The 11,950-nt window shown below is 36.1% G+C and overlaps 1 long non-coding RNA gene across 1 annotated transcript; it reads left to right on the top strand.

Moving 5' to 3' along the window:
• Positions 1-5,810: 5,810 nt before the first annotated feature.
• LOC147655354 (uncharacterized) lies at positions 5,811-11,188 on the top strand. Its single transcript, XR_015284510.1, has 2 exons — positions 5,811-5,988; positions 6,546-11,188. It is a non-coding gene; the product is annotated as an uncharacterized LOC147655354 (long non-coding RNA).
• The last annotated feature ends 762 nt before the right edge of the window (positions 11,189-11,950 follow it).

The raw sequence follows: 11,950 nt of genomic DNA, 5'->3' as shown, positions 1-11,950 counted from the left end.
TAATTTATCTAAAAACTAAGCTAAAGAGTTTAATTAACAGGCTCAGAGTAATAGTTATACCATTTTTTCTCTGCTATCAGCTTTCACTTTTATTTACGATGGGAGTCCCCCTTGTATCTCCTTTCCCACAGGGCCCACTATCACTAATATTTCTGTGATCTGTGAATAAACCAAAATTTAAAGTTAGTACTTACAATCAATGCAAATTAATGATTTCTTAAAAAAATATTTCAATCAGGAAAAGCAGCTTTGTAGTTGAAAATCCCATGCTGGCCTTAGAGTGGGAGTTTTTCCAGCCTCTGCTTAAATCCAAAAAAATACTGCAATCTTCTGGCACAGGCTCACTGTAATGCTTTAAAAACAATTTAGCAACTGTCATTGCTGTAATTACAGTAACTAATTACCATCCTTAGCAAACAAATAGCTTAACATAATACGCAAGCCGAATCAATTTTGAAGAAATGCAAATTCCGAAAGCGAAAAAGGGCATTTTGGCAAACCTGAAAGAGAAGCGGGAAAATAATACACTTTGTTTTATCTGCACATAATTCCCAGGGAATATCATATCATAAATATTTGCATTCAGTTCTTATCAGGACATTTGCATTTGCTTCTTATCAGTCTGCAGGCTGGACTCTGCCAGATAGAAAGTAGAGCTCCACACCATGCACATATTTCTAATGAATCACGTCTCAGGCCGAGAGAATATTTTGGCTGGAACTTTATCACTGAGATGAAGAGGTCATTTACTCTCAGAGTCAGTTCATCTTGGAATTGTCTTGAGATTTTGATGCGATTCAACCAACATTTTTTAAAACAAGGAACAAACCAACTTTGCATTCTGTTTCTGTAGCAGTTATTAAGTCTGATTGTTTGAGACGTAATTCCTCCCCCCAAAATCAGAATCATATGTAAACAGGTTTGATTCATATTTGTGTCCTGCACTCTATAACAAACAATGCTGCACATTTTCCAGTGTATGGAAAAAGAATAAAGCGGTAGCAGACTAAAATGAAGCCTAAGAAGGAAACAAGCTACACTTAACAACCTTTATCTTGAAATTTAATGCCAAATCCTTTTGTAGTGCTTCAGAAATGCATTTGATTAGTGGCAGTTTTCTCAATAATGAGAGGAAATGTTTATGATGGGAAAACAGTGTCTCTAATGAGCCATCAGATTTCCTTAGCAATTACAACAGAAAAAAAAAATCACCTTTTTGTTATAAAAAATGCATTTTACCTGTAAGAAAACAAGTGGAAAATGTCATAAACATTTTCCTGTTGCTATCTCACATACACAAAGGGAACATACACCAAAAACACTGAATCGACTCAATTCTGCTTTCAGTATTCTGCATGTATGCAAGACTGTTTGTTTTTATGTAGAATACAAGTGTGGGCGCATAAACACATTCTGTGATGGCAAAAAAATAAAGACGTCTTATTCCTAAGTATAAAACTGGTAACTATTACATGCCATCAACAAAAAAATGTATTTTTTTTTTTTTTACACATTTATTCTATGGTATAATATTTCCAAATATTTTAATGGAACTGAGCAATTATTTTCTGTGACTTTCAGTTCCAGAACACCCCTTTTTTTGTTTGTTTTTTTTTAATATATTTATTTGTATTTTATATACCTGTAGTCTAATTCAGAATTTAAAACAATTTTTATTTTCTTTTTAAAGTGTTTACTTTAAAGCCATGCAAATTACCATTTTCAAGTTCCTGAACTAGTGCAACAGCCAGATCCTTGCCAGATGTAAGTTGGTATTGCTCAGTGCACAGTTGCTGCTTACACCAGCTAACTATTTGGCACTATTTATTATCACATAACTTCTGAGAAGTTGAATCTTGGCTAGTGATCAATCTACTATATGGTGTGTTTTTCCTGTTATGTGTTGTAACATAGCAAACAAATTTGTCTCCTGGTCATTTAAAGCGTTACACAACCATTTTAAAATGCATCTACTTTTTTCCATGTAATGATTACTTAAAGTTAGTTTCACCTGATGCCCAAGTATTCCACTTTGATTTATTTGTTGAAGCACACTGTGCAGTTTCTAGTTCATTATAATTCAAATGACTGATACAGCTCATTTGGACCAAGGAAAGCATTGCATCAGCAGTGTCAGAATTATCTGAAAACAGCCCCTGGAGCCTTACTGCTGTTGCCAAAGTTGGGATAGTTTTGATAATATACTGTGATATAGAGTGAATGCTGTTTTGCCCTTTCCTGGTGCAATATTTGGATTTGCAATGCTGTAAGGACTTGACTGCCATGCAGCTGTAAGGAAGAAGAGTGAATATGTGAATGAAGCTTTGATGGAGTTGTACAGAGTTACAGAAATCATCCAGTACTTGTTTCTATGCAGAAGAGTTAACATCACCCAAATTTTTTTCCTTGAATCATCAGAAACTAGTGGAAAAATCTCCAGAAGCAGAAAAAATGACATCCTTAAGCCCTCTCAAAGATCTCCTTTAGAATAAATACATATCTGAGCTCCTGAACATTTCTCACAAACATAAAATGTGTATGAAGAGGAAAAAAAACCCACAAGATTGTATAATTTTACTTCTATTAAATTAAATGTTATTTCACTGAAAAATAGAATTTTGTATTTTTTCTTATTTCTGTAAAAGTAAAACAGTTAAGCTTTTGTTTCTGTGTTGATGAACATATGCCACTGCAGTCTGTGATAATTTAGTCATTTTAGCTCATTGAGAATATTTTCATCCTCATCCCCATCCATTCTCCTTTTGTCTCATATTAAATTATGTTCATACTAAACTAGGACTAACAGTGCAGTGAAAAAGCTGTTCTAAACATGCAGTTGAATTCTGTAACTCCTCTGGTCTAGAAATCATCTCTAGGGTTCATGTTTTATCATTTGTTTTTAGTTCTTTCTTTGAGGTGGGAAGGGCTTATAGTTAAGAGCCCATTATCAGAGTGAAGGATGCAGGAAATCCAAAATATTTATGTTTGTTCATGGCACGCGGACAAGAAACAGTGCTCAAGAAAAGGGCTTTCTGATTAAGTGATTGAAAACACTCTGGTGTATGTTAATGGCTTCTTCTCTCCAACAGATAACATCATCTTTAGCCTTATCGCTGTTCTTGAACTTATTTTAAACATTCTCCTGTGCTCTTCCAATTATATACTGTGCTCTTTAGGCATCCCATCTCTTTGCTGCAAATCATCTCATTTTTTTGCTTTCTAATTTTTTTGCCTGCAGGTTGGGTGTAAAAAGAAGCATTTAAAAGATACTTGAAGTGAAAAAATACTTTCCTGAGTAAAATTAATTTGCATGGAATTAAACCATACACTTACAGAAAAAGAAAAATTGGTTTTTAAAAGAATAACACTTGAATTTTAATACCTTGATATCATTCTGGCTGCATGAGCACTCTGAAAAGATAAAGATGAAGGAAGATCTGATCATTATTTAAATGTATGCAGAAGACTCCCAATGAGATAAAATTGGGTATGATCATGGTAGATCACAATTTTTAAAACACTGAATATATCCTTGTCTTTTCAGCTGTAAGAATCTGTCCAGGATAAGACACTAGAAAGGCTTTTTTACCAATCATATTACCACTAATAGTAACTTCTAAGGCACTTTTCATTGTGTAGGATCCCAGAGAGTTTAGCAACTATGTCTGCTGCTTCTTCATTAAAGAACTATACTTTTAATAAAAGAGCAATGTCTATATCAGAGGTACCTTTTTATTTAGATATTCTGCACTGTCTGTATCAGTAAGTAGGGAAGAAGGCTCATCCAGAAATTAGTACATAACTGTAGGCCAGGATTTGATCTAGTCTGTTGCTGAGGGTGTAGAAGATGAACAAAAAAAAAACCATGCCTTCTCCAGTAAGACAGAGAGAAGAGGGATAGGGAGAAGACAAGAAGGGAGGGAGAGCACAGAGGTAGGAGGACTCCCTTCCAAGACCTGATTCATTTCTATGTTTTTCTCACTATGAAGTACAGAATTTTTTCTTAGGCAGTGTCTAAAAACTCAACCCCACCTTTTCTAAGTCAACCACTCTACTCCCCTGGCCAGTTGGGTCAGTGTTTAAGCCCTTTAGAGTGAACTGGGTGTTAAAAGGAGTCTGATATTTTCTTATTTGAAGGGATAATCACTATGATATTTTACAAAAGGTAGGTTACTTCAGTGAAGGTTACAGTGTTTTAAAAGAAAAGATGAGATGAGCTGTTGGAAAGGAAGAGAGCCAGGCTGTGCACCCTGGGTGGACAAAGATGCACCAGAGGATCTTCTCTGAGTTAGGGAACCATCAGCAGGATATGAAGAACCCACCCTTTGTTGGCCCCTCAACAGAACCAGTGAATAAGACGTAGATGTAGATCCTATTTACTGTCATTTTTTGACTGCAAACAATCAGAAGTTCCTAGAAGAGACTTACTCTCTGTGTACATGGAAAAAATTCTGAGTCTATATTTCACATCCCTGGATATCTGGTCTGTACGATGAGGATAGAAGACTTCATTCAGATGTTTATTCCTTTGGAGGACAGGGGTAGGGAAATGCTGATAGAATATTAAAGGTGATCAGCATTAGAGCTGTATTAGTATTTCTTAACATAGAAAATAGCTGACACTTTTAAAGGAATAAAATAATTGAACAGATTTTTGGTAAATATTACCATTGTTTATTGAATTCTTTATTCAAGCATGTATAGTATTCAACTAGTCAGAATTCCTCTGACACCTCATAAAATTACTTGCTGAACACATTATTTGATGAAAAATGTTAAACTTCTCAGGTAATGTATTCCTTAAGTACTATTCATCCAGCTATTATACAGATAAGAGATTTTTCCTAAAACACCAGGCACTTTAGGTTTCTTTTGAATTGAAGGACCTACATAAATATTGAGTTCTATGGATAGAAGGGTTTACACCAGTCTAGCTCTATTGAAATTACAGCAGCTATACCCCTTTCTACTGATATAAATCCAACTCAGGTTGCAAGTGTTGAACAGACATGTTGATGACTAATTAACATACCACACACATACCCATTTATCTATCCTTATGTTTCTGTCTACCTTTCTATAGGATACACATATGAAACTCTTCCTGCATCACTGAAATGCTGGCATCCATTGGGGTGAAAGGCAATTTCTCTTTAACAGAAGTCAGAAACACAAAACAAATGTTTAGGACAGGAAGTGAAGGAGAACTAATCCAGCTGAAATTCCAAGGGGTTCCAAGCAGACAGAATAATATTTGCAGATGTGATTAATATACTTGTTGTGAATGTTTTTTCACCATTTAGTACTGAATTTAGGACTATTTTTTCTGAATCTTGTTGTTGTATCATAAACTGTATCATCCACTAAGGGTAATATGAATGTGGATATATTTTTTTCACCAGTGTTTGCTTTTGGCTTTCTCATAAAGGTATTATAATCAATATATATTTTAAGCACTGATGGGGGCTCATCATAATTAATACTTTTTCTCCATAGAGCATAGCTGATCATCTAAACCTTATGCTATTGCTCTGTATTCCTGGTGGATGGTTACTCTTTAAGACCTTGTGCCTCCTTTATTGAATGGAATACCAAAGGATGAAAAATGAATGCCAAAACACTGTATTCATATAAATATTAATGCTGAAAATACTCAAAGTCTTTGAAATCATGACATTATAACTGAAGTGGAAATTTTCAGCATGGCTAAAACAGATGCAGTCTAAAACAGTGGCAGAGATAAAGGGTTGAACAGTGTTAACAGATTATTTTTTTAAAACAAGTCCATTATTGCATTCATTCAACCACAGCAATTGTCCAAATTCTCCTGGAGGTCTCTCTTCACTCTCAGCCAGGACTGAGCTGCTGGTGAGATGATGTGGGTGAGCACTGACACCATAACAGAAGAACGCCTCAGAGCCAGTTTATTTCTGGATCTCCTTGTCTGCAGGGGTATGAAGCCACCCTGTAAATTACAGCTTGCAGGCTGTAAGTCCATTTGGGATTTATTCCTGTTGCTCAGCTATTACTCTTATGATTAAGTAAATGTTCACCTCAAATTTCCAAGTTCCCTACCTTTCACTGAAACTCTGTGGTGCTGGGAGAAGCTGACAGGGAGGGAAGGTCCTGGGTATCCCGCACTGTGGTGGGGTGGGACTGCTCCTCCTGGATATATGTGAGCCATCCCACCCACCATCCTGGCAAATGCTGCTCACTGCCCAGGATGACAAGGTTGAAGGGGCTGGAAGCAGTGCAATGGCTGAGGCACAGGCAGGCAGCCCTTCCCTCAGGAGCAGTTCATGGGGCTAGGGTCTCTGTCCCCTCCTGGAGCAGTTTCCACCAGCCCTTCCCACCACTGCCCTGTGCACACACTTCACTGTGTACAACCGTGAAAAAATCTGGCAGGGAAAAATCATTGTGAAGAGCTGTGACCATAACTGGAAAAGTTTCTGGACCTGACAGGTTTCCAAACTTATGTTTGAACACCAATTCTACACCCCAATTCATGTCCTAACCTTCACTATTAATTGTTCCTTTTGAAGCAGTATAAAACAAAGAGAAGAAAAACAGAGTCTCTTAATAGAGTCTCTTTGCATCTGGAAAACGCACCAATTGAAATATCATCATAGGTAAGTCCGCTCTGCAGACACTAATTGATATTTTCTGAATAAGTGGAAGTGCCTGTCAGAGAATCCTTTTAAACTGCTGACTTGTTTCCATATCCAGTATACTTAAAATTGGCATGATGTTAGCTTCCCTCTTAGAAATCCTCATATTTTGATTTATGAATGTTTTCAAATTTTTAAGATTCTCAAAAATGTTGTTTCACCTGTAAGTAGAGAGATAGCTTGTTTGGCTAACTGCCTTGAATGACTGTGTGCCAGGTAATGAATAATGCCATGTTCAATATTCTAAATTTGTGTTCCAAATTCTGAATTCCAAATGAGCTGCATGGAAGTATACTGATAAGTGGCTGATTTTTACTGCAAGGATTGTCTTATTTTAAACTTTAAATTTAGTTGCCTTACTTTACTCAAAGGATTTTTGAGTGGAATGAGATTTAAAGTGGTAGACCATAATATTCCTACATCTTTCTAAGTCTTGGATGATGCCAAACTGAATAAAGGGATAAATCAGTGCAATCTATTTCTGCAAAATAAAAGGAAAAAACACATCTCTAGGTGTATCTATCAAGAGTTAAGCCAAGAATTAATTTTCCCCAAGTTTTAAAGTACCAAATCTGTTTAGATACTCTCCTGAGGCAAATCAACCTTATTAAATAAATGCTATATTTTAAGTTCAGCACACTTTTTAATTCCATTATATACAAAATTGGGTAAAAAACTCAAGTGAGGAACTCAGGGAAAGCATTTGCCAGTTGTGGGCTCTGAGATACTGCACTATTTTCCAGTCTGGAATATAAGGAAGCATTCTGTTTGTTTTTCATTTACATAACCTCATGATAACTGCTGACTGTTTAACAAGCATGTTTGAAAATTGAGGTTAATAAAATCAACATTGACAAAGAGACAAAGGAATTAAGTCTTTTATTAGAAATTTAAAATTAATATGAACTAAATTTTATTTGAATATATAACTGAGGTCATCACTATGTAAAGAAATGTGAAATGAAGATAGTTCACATATTTTGTTGCTGCACATGCTATGGAGATTGTGTATTATTTTAAATTTTCTTTAATTAACACTTCTTGAGCATAACTAGTGTCACATATACAGATGTGGAAAACTACTAAAATAGTGCAGCTGATAAGCAAAATAACATCAAAAGTCCATTACAATTATCACAATATATTTTGCTCAGTATAATAACATGGAACTGATAATCATTATTTAGCTGCAACTATGTAGCTGCTTTAAGACTAATAAAATGCAAAATAAAACCCAGATTCAATATCAAGAAAGTCATAGCAGCAGAATTGCTGTTAGTCAGTCAAATATATCCAGAGGTGTAGCTGTGGAAATGATTGACTACATTAACTGCCTCTGTATATTGCAATTGCTCTTGATTTCACTTGTACAAATCTTTCAAGTTATTCAGGTTTATTTGCAATTTCTGATTTACAGAGAGATACCTTTGTTCCTCCTAGTGTTGTTTTAGTCCATTTTATCAGGATATTCTCCATCACCATAGTGATCTCCGGAGAAGTATATTTGCTGACTTTTAATGTAAGAAAAATGCCCATCATCTGGAACAATACATGTTCAGTGTATTTTATTGTCTAAACCCCATGTGAATAATTTACATCTCCACAGTATACAAGAGGAATGTTTCTATGTCAGGACAAAAGAATATGGTTTTCTCAGTCATAAATAGCAACAAAAAGTGCAAGTCAAAAGTGAAAGAGCACAGTCACAGACCAGACTTACTCCACCAGAAAAATAATAATATTTGTAAAAAGCTATTACTGAAATCTTTAAAAAATAAATTTGCTGCAGGTTTTAGGGCTGTAGGTATGGAGGCATTCATCACAGCAATTTCACTGCAAAAAGGAAGCAAAAGGATTCCTTAAAGTCATTTGGTCACCAGTCATCTTGACTCAAGACCAAAGTCAGACTAATTAGTAAAACCAGTGCCAGAAGTGTACTCCCTTTTCATAATGCAGAATAAAACTGGATCCCAGGAAGAAAATGGAATTTTTTTTGTCATTAGTTAGTATTCACTGCAAACAAATAAATTGACATATGGCTTAGTATTGATGTTCTGTTCAAAAAGAGTATGTATCTTGAAAAAAAAAGGATAGAATTTGGTCATGATAATTTTTTTTCTCGAAGATTGTATCAATTCATCTTTTCAAGACAGTATTAATTACATTTAATTTCTTATCCACCATGGGATTTTTTTCCTAAAAAGGGATAGACTTACAAGTTTTCTTCTGTAGAGTCTATCCTGTGTAGGTTAAAGCTCTTTCATAAAAGTGAGAAGTTCTTCAGGTGCCTCTATCATGTAAAAAAAAAATAAAGCCAAGATGCTGTTTTTGAAACTTACAATCTTTTCACTTCTCCAGCTGGCATATTGCTTTCTAATGGCAGTAAATATTAAAAATTTCAGCATTCTTTTCTTATCTATTTTCTTATCTCTGTTTCTTTATCTGTCTTTCCTTGTTTTTCATTGCTCTTATGTTATTCATCAAGATAAAGGAGGGCCACAAAGCTGTCTATTTCCCAAAAGTTTTTTTGTATAATCCATCTCTGTAAGAGAATTTCCTTTTTTAGTTCTTAACCTTTAAGAGGAGCTTGTGCCAAGATGAGCTCTGTACATTATCTGAATCCTGCTGAATATATTTGAAGTTCAGCCCTATGTTAACGATGTCCACAGAAGTCTTGGCATCATCTTCAAAGATATGTAGGGCTATATTTTAAAGGTATTTAGGCACCTAAGCATGTTTTTATCTTTACTTTTAGGTGCCTAAACATGAATTTATCTGCTGCATTAGCTGATTAAAAAAATGTGTTTATGTGCAGTTTTAAAAATCTGGCCATAAATTTTCAGGTAACTCAAGAAATATTCAGCCAAAACCAGAAAAGGTTCCAGGGGGGAATACATCACTGTATGATGTGGGGAATTTGGTGGCTGCTTCTTCAGTGTGAATTCAGGGCTAGCTCACAAATCCAGCAATAATTCATGTGAACATTAGAATGTTTGTACTGGAGATGATGAAACATCCATCTAGACTCTTGTCCCATGTCCAATAGTTACCAGTAGCAGATTCAAAAAAAAAAAACCCAAACCAAGAAAATAAACCCAGGGCAAGAAGAGAACAGTATTTTTTCTGGAATATCATGTTACTCTCATCATGGATTAGGGATTTCCGGAGACCCAGGCTGCCCATGTAACAGCTCCTTAATATGCTGTCAGCACTTAGTGGTTGCAGTACAGCATTGGCTTGAGGTTTAAAAAAAAACTAGCCAGACCATCTCCAGAATCTCCTTTTGAAGAGCAGCAGCTATCTGTTATTCTATTACTGCTATTTCATTTACCTTTACAATTATTTTCTCAATGTACCTCAGTTTAGATTCATTGATACTCATTGCATCAGGACAAAGGTGCATGAGCACCTTCTTGTAGTCTTTGTCCGCTGCCAGTGTGACCCCGTTCCTTGTTTCCCCTCCTTTATACTCAGCAATTAACTCGTGCCTGTTGCTACCAGCTTTTCTGGTACAGAAATGAGAGTTACTGACCCAGGGTGTCAAGAGAGCCCCCTGGAGCTCTGTTTAGAAACTGAAGTCTCATTTGCCTGTTCTCATGCTGCTGTGCTGAGACTCAGCTGGAGCACAGCAGTATCAGAGCAGAGTCCAGCAACACACTGAGATCTTTCTGAGCTCTTGAGTGAAGGGTTCTAGAGATTTGTTCTTGTTAATTTCAACATGGGCTCTAAAACCTCTTTAATTTATGCTCTTGTTTGAGACAGTTCTTCTAACTTGTCCTTTTCATTGAAAGAGGCAAGTGTTGCACTCTTTGTATTCCCCAAGAGTGAACATTAATGCAAGGAATTCTCTGAGGTTTTTTAACTGCAAAAGTTTTATTTTCATTAAGCTTCCCTCTTGCTCCCTTGCCATCTATCAGCTCTATAGATTCCCTGGCAGACTTCTGTTTTTTTATGGTCTAAAGATGGTTTTATTGTCAGCTTTTTGTGCTGTTAGAAAGTTGTTCCTCAAATTCTTTTTTGGCCTGCCAATGTTTTTTATTTATGGTTTGAATTTACTTACTGGTGTTTAGACTAGAAAGAATTTGCAGACAAGCTAAATGCCAAGGTTACCCATGAAAGTAGAAGAACTGGATCAGCTTAGGAGTTCACTTTTCTTATCTTGACAGTGGCTAACCCCAGATATTTCTGGAAAGAAAGGAGAAGGGAAAGGGAAAAAAAAGGAGCAGGATGTTTTCAAATTACCTACTCTAAGACATTACAGTGGTTGAATTTTCCCTGAAGCCCAGTATTTTATCATTAAAAAATCAAATCATTAATATTTTTTAAATCTAATCCTTCTGTGAATTTGACTCCTTGCTTTCACAATATCTAGCAGGACTGAGTTCTACAATGTGTTTATTGGGGGGGAAAAAACATCTTTTCTTTACCTTGAAATTTAAAAAATTTCAAAACCACTAATTTTTCCTTTCTTTTGTATAATGAAAATAAATAGATCAGTCGATTCCTATTATTCATATAAATCTTTCTATTTTTGACTTTGGGGGAAAGAGCTTTTATTTTGGAAGAAAAACAGAAGAAATTGAATACAGTCAATATATATTTTATCTATTTGGGAGGGACTTTGACAAATTTGTGGGTAGAAGATTTATAAAATGAAAAGATCCTGATTCTAATGAGATGAAGAAGAACAGAAAAGTAGTCACAATAAACTTTGAAAAGGAAAATGTCAGTAAGCTATGGTTAGGTAAATTTCTTGGGACAGAATTCTGTGAAGAAAAATGAAGTTCAGAAGGACTGGTCATTCGTAAGAGAGACAAGATTAAAGTCACAGCAGTAAATAGTTGTGAAAAATAAGCAGTGCATAACCAATATTGAAATCTTTAATGCAGTCAAAAAATGAAGAAACGAAGGGAAGGGAAGGGAAGGGAAGGGAAGGGAAGGGAAGGGAAGGGAAGGGAAGGGAAGGGAAGGGAAGGGAAGGGAAGGGAAGGGAAGGGAAGGGAAGGGAAGGGAAGGGAAGGGAAGGGAAGGGAAGGGAAGGGAAGGGAAGGGAAGGGAAGGGAAGGGAAGGGAAGGGAAGGGAAGGGAAGGGAAGGGAAGGGAAGGGAAGGGAAGGGAAGGGAAGGGAAGGGAAGGGAAGGGAAGGGAAGGGAAGGGAAGGGAAGGGAAGGGAAGGGAAGGGAAGGGAAGGGAAGGGAAGGGAAGGGAAGGGAAGGGAAGGGAAGGGAAGGGAAGGGAAGGGAAGGGAAGGGCCAAAATAATGCAGTAAATTATTATGTTTA

The sequence above is a fragment of the Cyanistes caeruleus genome, chromosome 1 (genome assembly GCF_971803275.1).
Source record: "Cyanistes caeruleus chromosome 1, bCyaCae1.hap1.1, whole genome shotgun sequence".
NCBI lineage: Eukaryota > Metazoa > Chordata > Aves > Passeriformes > Paridae > Cyanistes > Cyanistes caeruleus.
Note: the sequence above shows the minus strand (reverse complement) of the source record. Positions and strands in the feature narration are given on the sequence as shown.